Source organism: Pleurodeles waltl, chromosome 8 (assembly GCF_031143425.1).
Source record: "Pleurodeles waltl isolate 20211129_DDA chromosome 8, aPleWal1.hap1.20221129, whole genome shotgun sequence".
NCBI classification, from domain to species: Eukaryota; Metazoa; Chordata; class Amphibia; order Caudata; family Salamandridae; genus Pleurodeles; species Pleurodeles waltl.
In genome coordinates this window covers 1,333,457,537-1,333,473,875 of record NC_090447.1, presented here as the reverse complement: position 1 = coordinate 1,333,473,875, position 16,339 = coordinate 1,333,457,537, and positions in this window count along the sequence as shown.

Genomic DNA, 16,339 nt, shown 5'->3' with positions numbered 1-16,339 from the left:
ATGAGTCCAGGCCACAAAGTCAGGTCCCATGCCCATGAGTTCCATAACGGTATACAAGTAACCCCACTTCAGGCTATAAAAAGCCTTTTCTGTATCCACCGCCAGTATGGCTGCACTTTCCTTATCGTACATGGTGTCCTCTAGAAGCGCAACCAGCCGACAAATGTTGATGGCTGTATTTCATCCCGAGATTAACCCCATCTGATCTGTATGGATTAACTTCTTCATATGCAGTAGCAGTTTGGAAGTCAGGATCTTGCTCAATATTTGACAAAGACCTAGACAATGGTCTATATGCCCCAACGTCGGTGGTGGGTTTCCCTGGTTTCAACAGGGGAATGATCAATACCTCCCTGGTGGACTGTGGCAATATGCCAGCAGATTTAGCCTCATTGTAGTGCTTCACCAGCCGAGGGGCCAGTTCAGGGGCATAGGCTCTCTAAAACTCAGCAGACAAACCATTCAAGCAGGAGGATTTACCACTTGCCATACCCCTAATCACCCGGGGACCTATAGTAGTTTAATATCAGCCCCCAGGCTGTCAGCCTCCTCAGGAGTAATGTGAGGGATGACCGACATCGAGAGGAACTGGGTACGGGTCGAGGTATCAGTCGTTAGTTTGCTCACATAAAGGGACTTATAGAAGGAAGTGAAGCAGGCATTAATATCCGTCTGTGAGAATAGGGAACCCCCGCAGGGGTATTCAACTCCACCACTGGTGCCCATCTTCTAGCTGGGTTGGCTAGCCTTGCCAGTAAGTGACCTGTAGGGTTCCCCTTCTCATGGGCTCACTCTGTATATGCCTTGAAATCAAATGATTGGAGGCGCTCAGTGTGATCCTTGACATGCTCCTTGACAGTTAGGAGGCACTGATGCAGATCAGGATGACCAGAACGCACCAGCTCTGTGTCCCTCAGAAGGGACCTCACCACAGTCAGCTCCCGGAGTAGGGTGGATCGTACCCCTATAGATTCAGCCAAACTGTGGCCTCGAATGACCACATTAAAGGCATCCCACTCTATTCGGGTGGGAAAGGCTGTACTGTTGTTGTCAGCAAAGTGGTCCACTGTCTTCTCTTGAATGGCCTACTTGAACTAGGGGTCCTCCTATGCCTCAATTTTTATTTTTTAGGTATTAATCTTTGAGAGCGACCTATACCAGTTTATGTAGAGTAGGATGGGGTTATGGTCAAACAGGGTATGGTAGAGATAGTCCACCGACATCATGTGCAACTTGAGGTCTGGGGAGCACAGAAATGTATCAAGTCATGCATGCAATTCATGTAGCAGAGAGAAAAAGGAGTAGTCTCTGGCCTGGGGGTGCTGGCACCACCATATTTCATGGAGGCCTCAGTTCTCCTTCCAAACCCTGAGAGTTCTGGCTGAGCGGTAGGCAGGAGAGTCACTCATCGGGGCGGGAGTGGTGTAAGTCAGGATCTGCTATGCAATTGAAGTCACCACTATAACTGTGCCGGCCAATAGGGAGGACAATTGTGAGGAAAGTTGCCCTAGTAATGCACCTTGGTCAGTGTTCGGGCCATAAACGTTCACTATGGTGATACCCTGTCCATTTAACCTACCCGCTACTGCTACATACCTGGCATAGGCTGAACAGGTGGTTTGAAAAACTTGTCTCTCCAATGCCGTAGCAGAGCGGTGTGCTCCTTGGCAATTAAATAAATTGATTTCTTATAGTAGGGTAATGCTAACCCCTTGGCTTTGTAAATAGGACAATACCTTATACTGCTTGGTAATAGTGTGGATGCCCCAGACATTCCAGGAAATTAGCTTTTAGTTACTCGTATGGTCGATGGCTGGGGCTGAACGGATAAAAGTAGCACTACATAATTAGCGGGCTCTCTATAGGGGCAGGGGCCCCATGGGTGAGGGAAGTGAAGGAAGGCGGTTCCTGTTCTCAATTCAGGGAGTGACTCCTTAGAACCCCAACAACAAAAAATAAAAACGTACCCCAACTCCCACACCCAAGGACAGGGAGAAGAAACCCTCCCATCCAAACTGTGTGTAAAATTTACTATCTAATCTATTGGAGACTCTGAGGGAGCGGTGGACATTGCACAACTGATTCCAGGAGCTCAGAACACCCATCTAACAATGAAAGCATGGCTATGAAATTGTAATCAATCAAAATTAGCCGTAACAGGAAAAGCATATTTAACACAGCAAACCATACAAGAAGGGCTCCCTCTAGCCCCCACCATCCACTACGTCAGCCAGGGAGGTCCTCTCGTTCAAAGGAATTCATCCACTGTTCTAGTGGTAACCACTTGCAGAAGAACACTGGAGTGGTCAGACACCAGTGAGTCACTCTTAGAGTCAGATCCCCCTCACCCACCTCCTGGGATGGGGATGGTGGGCCAGACACTGAACCCCTGAGGGAGGTGACCACCTCGACCACTCTCTCCCTTTCTGGTTGTGCCCCAGCCCCATTGGGAGGTCTGGTCACAGTGTGGTCGCCTGACAATGGTAGCAAGGCTTGCATTCTTTCCTCTGAGCCAAAGGAGCAGTCCTCCAGGCACGGCGAGGCTGCTGTTCCATCGGCAAGGTGAAAACCTGTGCTCCCTCCGGTGCTATTACTGGTAGGCATGCAGGGAACTGCATGGAGTATGTAATGCCAATATCACTAAGTCTCTTCTTCACCTCTGCAAAAACAGGATGTTGGCACTGGACTTCGCAGGAAAAATCTGGAATGATCATAATGTTCCTTCTGTCTTGCTCATTGAAGGATGTGGTCTAGATCCTTAAAGTACAGTAGCCGTGCCACCACAGGTCTCGGAGGGGCACCTGGGGGAAAGGGTCACGCCGGAACCCTGCAAGTGCATTCTAGGGCAAAGAAGGAGGATAAGCCCTCCAGTGCCACCTCAGTGCAGAGCCAGTTTTTTAGATATGCCACCATATCAGAGCCTTTGATCTTTTTGGGTAGCCCCACTACTCTGGTATTATTCCAGAGCACCCTATTTTCAGCTTTTTCTGCTCAGCTTTCAAGAATCTTCAAACAGGATTTGATGGTCGCCATTCGGCTATCAGCTGCCATTATCACGGAGGTCATGTCAGAGAGCTCCCTCTCGACTGTGGTGACCCGCTCTGCAAGCCACCAAAGGTTGAAGAGCAGCAGACCCAACTCAGTGCTCAGCATGTTAATTTTTGTTTCCACTGCTTCCCTCAATGCTGTTATAGCTTGTAGGACAATCTGGAGCATGGGGTGCAGTTTCTATAGTGGGGTGAACCATTGTTTCAAGGAGTGCTGGGTCCATTCCCCACCTCCCCGCAGGTGGCATCCCGATTCTGAGATGTGCTTCCTCGCACTCTTGCCCATAGCGTGCTGCTATGCATGTCGTGGTGGACCAGCACCGGTTCTTGTCACCACCGGGAAGCGCTGAGGCCAGAAGGGCCACCTTTGAGTGCCAGGAGCCCAGGAATTATCTCAACAGCGGTCCCACTTGGTAGGTCAGACTCCTCGGGGTCAACAGAGGACGGCATGTGCCCACAGCAGCAAGCCGTTAGGCACAGGAGTGAATATTGCAGGGGGCTCCAGAATGGGGGTGTACTCTAGACAGGGCCGGGGTCACCACCACCAAGGGGGTCAGCCAAACATCCATCAGATCTAGGTCCCTGGTCTGAGGGGATGCCACACGTCAGGCACCCCGCTGCCAACTGCCAAGCCTCCCAGTCGGCCGTCAGCTGTCCAAGACCTCAGCCCATCACTCCTCCTGCCAGTGGCCGCTTCAGGGAGGGGCAGGATGAAATTCTTGGGATCCCCCTGTCCACCTCCACCCCAGGAGCAAACTCATGGTGCACTGTGCGCCCATCCTGGTCTCCTCGCTCACTGCCTCTTCATCTCTCACGTCAGTGTCCCTGGACAGAGATTCAGGGCCCTTGTCATGGCTCACAATGTAGGTAGGCCAGCAAGCACTGCCTCAGTCACCATCACAGGAGGCCACAGAGCATCAGTCTCCCAGTGCTTTCCGCTCTGTCAAGTAAGTTCCACCAGGCCCGGGCTCTAGGGGTTTCAGGCCCATGATACCTCGTAGGTTCTCAGTCCTCCGGGCCGGCAAAGTATTGCAGGTGGGAGGAAGGCCAATCTCTCAAGGGGTTTGTGGCCCTCCTCATCCGGTGCACAGTTCTAAGCGTTGCTGGTCCCCCAGCCATCAGGGACCCGCTAGAGCTCTGTCTCTTCCCTCATCCCAGCTTATCCACAGCACTCTCCCGCTGATCCCTGGCTCAGCTCGCAAGATCAGAATCTACTATTTGGGACTATTTGTCTCTGTGTCATCCCCTCAGCATTCCGGGCCGTGCACAGATAGTGCCTTACTGCCCTCTGGTCGGCTCTGGAGCCAATCCAGCGCTGCAGGCGCCACCATGGGCGGCCTCATGATGCAGGCTGGGTGCTAACAACCGGCAGAGACTTTAATGCCGCCACCACCAATTCCAGCTGCTGGAGTAGCCTCACTTAGTTCCGGGGGTGTACCGAAACTCTCCCTGCCTTCAATTCTGCTGAATCTTGTCCAGGATGTCGTTGGATTGGGCCTGGCAACCGGGAGCTCTAGGGACTCTGAGCTACACCATTTGTTGCTAGCCACGCCCCTCCGAAACAGTGTTTGATGTACTGTTTTCTGTTTTAAAGCAACCTTGTATCCTTCATATAAAGTAACGTAGTCTAATATTGTGTTTGTCTTTCACTGTCTCATTTCAGAAGACAAGGCATCGTTATTTTAACAGAAGATATTTTGCAAGTGACATTCTTGCAGTTATTTTTACCAGTAAAACAACTCAGGGGCCCTCATTACAAGTAAAGTGCAATTGCAAAGGGGATGCTGAAATACAGTGATTGTCCCTGTCCACACCAGATGGTTCCAAGAGCAATGAGGGAGGATGAATGGCTCCACTGCCACTAGAAAATTCCAAAACGAATAAGGGAATGTAATGATTCATTCCCCTACTGTCATCAGGCAGTTGCAAAAGGAATGAGTGAATACAATGATTCCCTTATTCTCCACCAGGCAATTCCAGAAGAAATTTAAAAAAATGGTGATTCCCCCTGCCTCCACCAGGCAATTCCAGAAGGAATAAGGAAATACAATGATTCACCATGCCTCTACCAAGAAATTCCAAAAGGAATTAGGAAATATGATGATTCCATCTGCCTCCACTAGGCAATTCCAGAAGGAATAAGGGAATAGGAGGCTTCCCCCTGCCACCACCAACTAAAATCTTATGCGATCTCTAAGTGGTATGGGACTTAAAATGGGGCAATGCTACTTGAAATCGGGTGTGCTACTCCTGATTCCAGAGGAAGGGAGCACTAGAGGGAAAACGTGGAAAAAGCAGTATGCCCACCAAAATTGTCAGTTTTAGGATGGTGCGACTGGTGCTGCCACACCTGGCGCTGACCTTGGCGGGTGCTGTGTTTAGAAATAATTTGTGGTTACAAGCTCCTGCTGCAGAGGTTCCGATGTTTCCAGAATATTTCAGGCAACAATAAAAATGTCAAGATATTTCTGGTGACTAATGTTCCTGATGGAGATAGTTTTGTCTAGTGGCAGTTTGACTCATCATAAAGTAGGAGATAAAAAACACGTACTATTCAGCCTACAAAACTGTATTTTATGTGGATAGCTCTGTGGGTTACTGCTCCAGTCACAGAGATCATTTTTGCTACTTGCAGTTCATAACTTACAATTTGAATAGAGCACACTGACAAGAACTGTCAAAAAGCTGTATGCAGACTGCATAGTGTAGGTTAGGACGTTATGTTTTTGGCTCCAGTCTTTCTTTATCTATTTCTAATCTTGCTGAAAAGTGTTGGTTTTGGTAGAAATACATTCTTATTAAGTCAACCCCAACCACTGATTTAAAGGAAAAATAAACATATGTGAGACAGGGGCTATGGACAGATGAGGGGCACTGGTAGAGGGTGGTACTGAGGGAATCTGTGGAGAAGGAGCAGGCGCGTCGCTTTGTCAGTAAGATTGGGGGGGTGAGCTTCAAATTTCCCAACAATCACGCTGGCATAGAATTTTAAAATACATTACCTCATCGTCCCTCCCTCGCTTTCCTTCCTTAATGCACTGAGGCAATTCTGCTCCACCAGACTCCCATACACATGATTTTCTTAAATAAAACACCCTCCCCCCTCTACTCCTCCTGTTTTGATTATGTCTTACCAGACTGTGTGATGCCGTGACACCTGTGTAGGGTGCTGCAGCTATTTCTTCATTTTCTTAATGGTTTGGTTTCACAATAGGACTGATTAATGTTGCTGGTCGGGCACGTCGGAGTAGGCCCGACCAGCTTGTCGGCCAAAATGCACTGCTGCAGGGGGAGCTGCCATGGGGTCCTCACCTGCTTGTTCAGAGCTAGCCTTCAAGATAGTGTTTATTGGCTTGCGGTGGCTGGGACCGTACTTCCAGGTGACAGCCAGAATACTGGCACTGGCAGCAATTGGGAAAAGGCTCCTTAGTTTGCCAGTGGTACACTCACAGTAAGGGCTGTGTATGTAGTTGTTTTGACATTTTATAAATGTTACTCATGTGATGTAATCTTGTAATTGGTGGAGTGGTGTACAGCTAGTTTATTGGTCTTCTGGCCATTGTCGTCTTTTATGGTCTTTTTGGATTGGTTCTTGGTGCACTGTTTGTTCTATTTTAAGAGAGCGATTTCTTCCTGGCCAGTCTATGCCATGGTGGGAAAGAGAGCATCAAAGCGGAGGCATGTCTTGTCTTCAGAGATGAGGATGAGTCAATTCCTGCTCGGAGTACCAGGTCTGAGGATTCTGCTGACACTCCGGCCTTGCTCTCAGTGGCAGATATCCAAGCAATGATTGAGGCGGCAGTGACCAGGGCTTTGAAGGACAAATCTAGACCCAAGCCCAAGGACAGACATCATGCGGGGGTCTTTGTGGTTTCTCCCTATGGGGATTCCTCGGCTTCTGAGACTGACCTTCCACCTATTTCTACAGGGATATGTGTGTGTATAGGGAAGAGGTTCTGGATATTCCTCTGCACATTCATGAGAATTTGGGTGTTCCTCCTTTTTCAACTCAGGAAGCGGCAGAGGGTCTTTCTCCTCAATATGTGAAGCCTCCTGTTTTTGCAGTGCCTTTTCATGGCAGAATTAAAGACTTGATTGTTGGAGAATGGCTTGCTCTGGACCACTCCATGGTTCCCAAATTTTTTGCAGCAGCTTCATTCATTGGAGAAGGACGAGGCCTCTCTGCCGCATCATGTTAAAGTGGATGCCATGCTGGCTACTCTAATTGGTAAAATGGCCATAAACCCTGAGGATTGGTCTCAATCTGATGCTATTGATAAGAAGGTGGAAAGGGCTCTTAAGAAGGCCTTTTCCACAGAGAATCTGACTCTTAAGGCTAGTATTTATTCTGCTTATGCTGCCCAGTCTCTTCTCTCAGATTTTGAAAACTTTGCCACTGCAATTCAGGAGGAGACCAATTGTTTTAATTACTAGTCCATATGGAACAACAGGCAAAGATTTTGGTAGACGTTTCCTTTGATTCCCTCAAATCTTCTGCCATGGTAATGGGTTCAGTGGTTTTAGCAAGAAGGAATTTGTGGATGAGGGATTAGGCTCTTTGGTAAGCAATTGGACAGTATGATCAATAAGGCATTTAAGGATCGGAAGCATGCTATGCCATATAAGGGAAAGGCTTTTTGATGGGATCAGTCTTCCTCTTCATCTCAATCATCCAGAAAGAAGGCACAGCCATTTTCAGAGCGTAGGCAAAAGTTTTAGCCCAAGAAGTTGTCTTCCTCTGCTGGAGGAAAAGGACAGCCAGGCTCCTCAAAGAGGATGTCCTGACAATTATGGAACGGGGGCCTCGATTCCAGAGGGAGGCAGACTTTTGATTTTCAGGAAGCTGGGGAAAAAGATGAAAGGATCAATGAGCCTTGAATATTGTCAGGAACAGCTATCTTATAGACTTTGCCAGTCAGTTTCCCGAATGGGGCACCAACAGTACTCATATCCCCAGGAATCCGAAAAGGAGATAAGCTCTTTTAAGAGGGGTCCAGGACCTTCTGGAGAAAGGGGCCATTGTACCGGTACGAATGTCAGAGCAGGGACAAGGAACTTATTCCATTCTGTTTCTGGTAGAGAAAGTGTCTGGTGGGTTCAGGCCGGTTCTGGACCTGAAAAAGGTGAATGTTTAAATGAGGACCATTCATTTTTAAATGATGACTTTGCAGTCCATAATTCCCTTAATATGCATCAATGATTTCATGACTTCCATACATTTTCAGGACACTGAAAAAGCACATCAAAAGTTTCTCAGATTTGCAATAGGAGACAATCATTTGTTGTTTGCAGTGTTGCCATTCAGTCTCAAATCCACCCCAAGGGCATTTACTAAGGTTCTGGTGCCCTTAGTGGCACTGGCTCATCATCAAGGGACTTTTCTTCATCCCTACCTAAATGATTGCTTCAACCAAACTTTTGGCTCACAAACACACAGAGGTGGTTCTTGCCATTTTGCAGGGGCACAGTTTTCTAATAAATCAGGAAAAATCCAACCTCGTGCCAGAGCGAAATCAACAGTTTATTGGAGCAAGATTTCATACAGATTTGGGGTTCATCACTTTGCAGGATGCAAGAGGAGTCAAAATTGTAGCCCACATGTTGTGCCTTTAGTCCCAGCCCATCCAGAAAGCAGCTTTTTGGTTAGGGCGCAGGGGAATGTGTTAGCAACAGTGTTTCAGGTTCCCTTGGCTCGTTATCATCTCCACAAGCTGATGGCTTACATTCTGGCTCATTGGTCTCCCTAGTGGCACCCTATATCCTTTCCCATTTCTCTCTCTCCTCAGGTCAGGAGGGACCTGGGTTGGTGGCTGGACAAGGATCATCTCCTGAGGGGAATCCCTCTCTACCTTCCTGCTCCTAGAATTATCACAACAGATTCCAGTCTGTCGGGTCAGAAGGTGTGGATTGGTGTTAATCAGGTCAAAGGTTATTGATCTCAGTCTCAGAACAGTAGCTTGTCGAACTGGAAGGAGCTGGAGGTGATCTGTTTGTCTCTGAGGGCTTTCTCCCAGTATCCGAGTGGGGCAATTGTTCTGATTCGGACGGACAATGTTACAGTGAAGGCCTCTGTGAACAAATGGGTGGGAACCAGATCTCTTTTCCTGGTGAAGATTGCAGGCAAGCTCTTTCATTAGGCTGAGGCAAGCTCAGCAGGGAGGTTCCGTCGTCAGTAGATTTTTGACTCCAACAGGAAATGTTTGTACAGATTACCAAACGGTGAGGAGTTCTGGGTATAGATCTTTTTGCGAGCTCTCTCAATGCCAGAGTACCGAAGATTTCTTCCTGGACAAGGGACTTTCTAGTTTGGGCAGTGGATGCTCTCTCCTGCAGGTAGCCATGGGGTCTTCTCTATGCTTTCCCCCCTTTCTGCTTATTCACAGGTTCCTTATCAGGAAGAAAAGAGAGTCCGTAATTCTGATTGCCCCGGCTTGGCCCTACTCATCTTAGTATCTTCTTCTTGTGGAGATGAAGCAAGAGGAGGAGTGGATGTTACTCCTGATCTATTTCCCCGGTTATTCCCAGTGTTACAGAAGGTGGTTCTGTCCTGAATGCAGTTAGCAGCCTGGAGGTTGAAAGGCTAGGCTTGATGCATAAGGGGATTCCAGCTAGTTTGACTCCAACCCTGCAGGCTGCAAGGCGTTCCTGTACTAATAAATCTTGCTTGCTGCACTGGAGTTCCTTTAGTAAGTGGTGTCAGGGCAAAGGTCTTGACCCTACTTCTTCTGATTTATTTGAGGTGATGTTTCTGCAAGATGGTGCTTCTTTGGGGTTGAAGATGGCCACTCTTAGACTTCAATGGGCAGCTATTAAAGCTTTTATGAGTTCTTGGAACAATCTCTTAGATAAGGAAGGTTTAACAGGTCCTTTGTTCAAGGGTTTGAAGAATGTTCTTCCAGCTCCTAGGAGGCATTTCCCTTCTTGGCAACTGTCTTTGGTTTTGGAAGCTTTCATGGGTTCTCCCTTTGAACCCCTGGAACCCATTGACCTCAGGTTGTTGTCACTTAAAACATTCCTTTTACTGGCAGTTTCTTCAGCTAGGCATTTAGGTGAGCTGGGCGCTTTATCCTGCAAGCGTCCCTTTTGTCGGATTTATGATGACAGGGTGATTTTGAGACCTCTTCCCTCCTTTAGTCCCAAGGTTGATTCCCAATTTCATAAGGACGCAGAGATGATTTTGCCCTCCTTTTTTGAGTCTCCCTCCTCTGAGTAGGAAAGGCTCCCTCATTCTATGTCTACCTTATGGGCTGAGATTCATGGGGCTTCCATTCATGAGATCTGCGAGGCAGCCACCTTGTCATCCCCATTGGCTTTTGCATCTCATTGTAGGATTGCTCAGGAGATTGAACTATCTGATGTGTTTGGTTCTATGGTATTGGCAACTATGACACATAATGGTTCATTACGTGACTTTTGAATTTAATAAACTTGAATTTGTGCAATACCTTTTTGGTTGTCCTGTAGTGGCTTTGTACATCTCAATGTAGTAATGAAGGGAAGCGAGGGAGGGATGATGAGGTAATGTCTCAAATACTTACCATTATCTTTTCCTGCTTCTATACATTGCACCCCTCCATCACTTCCACGTAGTCCAGGCCAACCAAAACTTAGATGTTGGGTTGGGTTACATTGTAAATGCAGAAGGAGTGGGGGGGGGGGCTTTTATTTAAGAAAATCACATGGTATGGGATTCTGGCGAGGAAGGTTGGCCTCAATGTAATAATGAATAGAAGCAAGGGAAGAGGAATCAGAGTGATGAAATAAATAATTGAGACATTATATGACAAGCAAAGACACATGAGAGTGGCTTAAGGGGCAGTGGAAAGGGAGAGGAAAGCAGATTGGTAGGAGTACCAAGTGAGAGAAAACACAATATTTTGTCAAATTACCAACATTCCTCACCATGCTTGACTTAAAGCACCTGTACCCAACTTAGGGTGCAGCTTCAGCGGGAGAGTTTGGGGTGTTACACCTCCCTCATAAATGTATTGTTTAACAGATAGTTAGGTACAGGAGCTTTCAGTCAGGTATGGGAAGGTGTCAGTCGGATTTCACCTGCAATTTTTAAAAAATACTCACTCGAACAAAAACACACACACATACACTCTTGTCTCTGGTCGGAAGGTTTTAAAATGTGGATATGTTTGCCTTTGCAACCAATAGCCTCAGAAGTGTCACAATCAGTGCATGGAACACAGGGGTAGCTCCTCATGATGGACATTGGTTAGGACTCGACTTTCCTGGTTTTCTGTGCTTTCTATTTTACTACACAAATAGTGAATAATATTATTCAATGTGTAAAAAAATAGAGTACAGTTCGCTGGAATATGACCCTATCTGCCAGCTAAGGTAAGTAAAAAATGATTTCAAATGTGTGTGGTATACATGCTTGTGGGTGAGAGTGTGTTTATGTGGGTGAGAATGTGTGAATGTGTGTGTATGTACAAGCATGTGTGTGTCACAACAAAGATTAATTAGCATGTGATGCCACTTCCGCTAACCCTGGGATTTTGGTGAATTGACGCCCATGGTCCCATACTACAAAGTACCTAAAGGCAACTCCTCTGACCTCCTGTCAGCATCTGCTTGCTCCCCTCTGAGCAGCTCCACCTGTTGCTGCTGCTGGTCAGGCTGAGAGCCTGCCTGACTCTCAGTTTGAGGCCCACCTCCACCTGCAGGCACCTCCTGCGCCTCATCCCTGGTGGTCTAGTGGCCACCTATACCTGTTTGTGTGTGTCTCTTTGCTTTCTGTCATCATTTTTTCTGTCTCCTTTTCTCCTCTTTTCCAGTTTTTGTGCCTTTTCTTCCCCCGCGCTCTGTCCCTGACGCTGCTGCCCCCCTCCCTGCAAAGTGCTTTTCCACCCTCCCACCTCCCAGTTGATCGGACCCTCCCCCTCTTAATGGAGGCTGCTGCACAGTGAGAGGGTGACTCCTCTAACCTCCTGGTCAGTGTCTGCACGCCCCCCTCTGCGCAGCTCCGCCTGTTGCTAGTGCTGATCAGACAGAGAGCCTGCATGACTCTCAGTTCGAGGCCCACCTCCACCCACAAACGCCCACATATGCTTATCCGTGGTTCCCGCACCGTCCACTGGTACGACGCCAGTGTCTGCACGCCCTTGACTGTAGAAGAACCTCAGCCTGCCACCAAGTGGATCCAAGGAACACCATGGGCCTTTCTCCTGCCACTCCTGCTCCCTCACCTGCCACCACATGCCACACTGCACTGCCCACAAACCAGACGGACACTTCAAGTGTGTACTCCTCAACACCCGCTCCCTCCCTCCCCAAAGATGCAGTAGAAGTCGGCGACCTCCTCGACTCGACCGCCCCTGACGTCACCTTCCTCACTGAGACCTAGATCACCTCCACCTCAGCCCCAGACATGGCCCCTGCCATTCCCGATGGCTACAAAATCATCCACAAAGATGAATCAATCAACCAGGAGGAGGCATAGCTATAGTCTACAGGAACACCCTGTGCCTCTCAACCACCATCGAGACACCCAACCAGCCAACTACCACCAAACACCTACACTTCTGAATTCAGACCAACCTGAACACCTCCCTTCGTGGCACGTGCATCTACAGACCACCCGGATCACAGCCTCAGCTCAGCGAAACCTTCACTGGCCTCATCACCCCCCCACACACTCGCCTCCACCGACTACATCCTACTCAGCAACCTCAACTTCCACCTTGAAAACCGCAACAACCCCAACACCTCATCCCTCCTGAACAACCTCGCCACCCACTCAGCAGGCCACACCCTCAAACCCATCTTCTCTGCTGGAAACAACATCACCATGTCGCCCCCCCAGGCAGAAACTGGAGCAAAGTCACTGAAGCCTAGCTCACCAATGCCCTCAGCCACTCCCCACCACCAAACGCAAATGACTCAGCAGGAAACCTGCAACGCTGGATTACAGAATGCCCCAACACCAGAGCCCCTCTCAGAAAACCTGCCAGAAACCAGCACCGGAGGAGACCAAACTGGTTCACGACAGAACTCCAAGAATGCAAACGCAACTGCAGATGGCTGGAATGAAAATGGAGGAACAGCAAAGCAACTGCAGATCGCACAGCCTACAAAGACACAGTCACCATGCACCACCAGCGTATCAGATCCTCCAAGAAAGCAGCCATTCAAGAACCTATCAGCACCAACCCACACAACAGCAACGAGCTATTCACCATAGCTAAGGAATTCAAGAATCCGGCTCAGACACCTCAAACATCCCCCCTCAAGACCTCTGCAAACACCTTGCCACCCTTTCTCATGGGAAAAACCATGACCTATATGAAGGATTCAAAAACCAAAATCCTCCCCACCGCCTACCAGCATCACCAAGGACCCCACGCTGCAGACCCTGAACCACTGGACCCCTATCTCCACAGAAGACACCTGGATACTCATGAACTCCCTGCATGCAGGGGCACCGTCGGACCTATGCCCACATCACATCATCAACTTGGCCAGCGCCACCATCACACCAGAGCTCTGATGGACTATCGATCGAAACTGCCACCTTCCCTTCCAACTGGAAACACGCAGAAATCAACCCGCTCCTGAAGAAACCCTCCCTTGACCCAAGGGAGATGAAAAACCACAGACCATCTCGCTGCTCCCTCTTCCCAGCTAAGGTAACAGAGAAGGCATCAACAAGCAAATATTGGAGTTTCTCAAATCAAACAACATTCTGGGCCCCTCACAGTCTGGATTCAGGAGCAACCACAGCACCGAGACAGCCTTCCTAGGAGCCACAGACAACATCAGCGCTATAGTGGACAATGGAGATACGGCCACCCTCATCCTCCTCGACCTCTCTGCCACGTTTGACACAGTCTCCTACACCACCCTCTGCACCAGACTCAACAATGCCCACATCTGCGTCAAAGTACTGGAATGGATTCGATCCTTCCTTACCAGAAGAATCCAGAGTGTCAGACTCCCACCATACACTTCAGCACTTAACGAAACATGCTGCGGAGTAATCTAGTGAGCCTCACTAAGCCCAACCCTCTTCAACATCTACATGGCCCTGCCTGCTAAGATCTTCAGACAGCAAGGACTAAACATACTCTCCTATGCCTATGGCACCCACGTGATCGTCTCCCTGACCGACGACCCATCAACAGCTGATTTAAATTCTCCAGAACGGTATAAGAGCAGTCGCCCCATAGATGGAAGTCAGTTGCCTCAGACTCAATGCAGACAAGACTGAGATCCTCATACTCAGCTCCACCCCCTCTGTCTGGGACGACTCCTGGTGGGCAGCCACACTAGGAAACACCCCCACCAACCACACACGCAACCTAGGCATCATCCTGGACTCAACGCTCTCCATGACCTGTCAAGTCAACGCTGTCTTTTCTGCCTGCTTCCACACCTTGCGGTTCTTTTGAAAGATCTTCAAGTGGATCCCCACTGAGACTAGAAGGACGATCACCCACTCCCTGGTCAGCAGCAAATTGGACTATGGCAAAGCACTCTATTCCGGCTTCACAAAGAAGCTACAAGCAAGACTACAGAGAATCCAGAACGCAGCAGCCAGACTCATCCTGGACATCTCCCTCCACAGCCACATCTCCGCTCACCTCAAAGACCTCCACTGGCTCCTGGTCGACAAACCCATCACCTTTAAGCCATTGACTCACACCTATAAGGCACTTCACAACATCGAACCAGACTACCTCAACCACTGCCTGACCTTCTACACCCCCTCCAGGCAACTCTGATCCTCCCATCTCACCCTCGCTGCCATCCCCAGTATCAAGGAAAGCACTGCTGGAGAAAGAGTCTTCTCCTTCCTCACAGCCTGGACTAGGAATACACTCCCTGTCAACCTCAGACAGGTTGCATCACTGAAGCAATTCAGGAAAGATCTCCAGACCTGGCTCTTAGAATGATCAGCATGCGCACCACAGCGCCTTGAGACCCTGTGGGTGATAAGCTGTGCTTTACAAGAACTGATTGATTGAGGGTGCCCCCTACACCCTGGGCCCAACCAGGGGCTTGCCGCCTGTTCACAGTGTACTGTGCTGAGGGGGCCCCCTGGAGCTCTCCCCCCTCCTCCAACCGCAGGGGCCAACGCAGGTATTTGGGCATATGAAACAAGTTCCACTATTATAACATGACATGAACCTGTGTGCGGTACAAGTGTAAAGATTATTGTGGTGAATGCTTGATCGCTCAGGTATATTTCATGCTGGTTTGTTGGTCCTACCTTTGACTCTTTCATAAACACACTTGTTTCTAAAAAGCTGTATTTCCTAGAACTCATTAAAGGCTTCCAGGCAGAGGCCTGTTAGAAAGCATTACATTCTGCGATGGGGCTGCGCGAAGCTGAACAATGATCGTTACGCTTTAATGAAAGAATGCTTAGTTCTGGTATCTCATTCATTAACTGCTTATTCTAAGAGCCCATTTATTTTGTACTGTGAATTAACTGCATCCATGCAAACAGCAAAATGTCAAGGTAAATTTTTTCACACTGGGCTATGAATGAATAAGAAGCTGACAGTGCTGATAAGCAGAAGTATTGAGAAGATAGACATGTATGAAAATATTTACCCACATCAGTTTTCAAGAAGATTAGAAGAACGATACAGAAACACATGCTGGCGTATAAAGTGTCGCAATATCTCTTTTGGGGAATAACAATGTATTTTTTTCCAGGACAAATTTCACACAGAATTCCTATTTCTGTGGTAATTTACACCTACTGTGTGCAGGTAACACATGGAACAAGGGGGCACGTGAGGCAGGGGTTGTAAGTGTGATAGGGAGAAATGACAGAGGACAGAGAAACTAGGCTGGCAAGGGGGTGTGGGGCATATAAGGGGACTGAGTGGGCGGGTCGAATACTGAGAAAAGGATGCTCTTGCATCCCAAGCCTTGCGCCAAAGATTATAATGGAGAGGAGTGGTATACAACCCAGGCATTGCGCAGTGCTCATTTCATAATTGGTACCTCAAAGTATATTTGTAAAGCACGTCCCCATGCCAACAAGGCCATTCCAAAAGGAGTAGGGTGATATGTTCACATAATTTAGAATCAACCTTTTGGTGTGGATGAATGATATGCAGTGGCAGAGAAACTAGAACGGTTACCTGTGTTCTTATGTGGTTAGGAGACCATGGGGTCTTTCTAAAAATGAAGGGGTGCAAACTAGCTGTTTGTGAAGGAGCATTTATCAGCAAACACCATTTAAAGTAAATATTAGGATGTATGTGTAGTATTCTCTAATTCCTCTGTAGTGTAGTGTGTTGTTCACTATGTATTGTGTTACCACG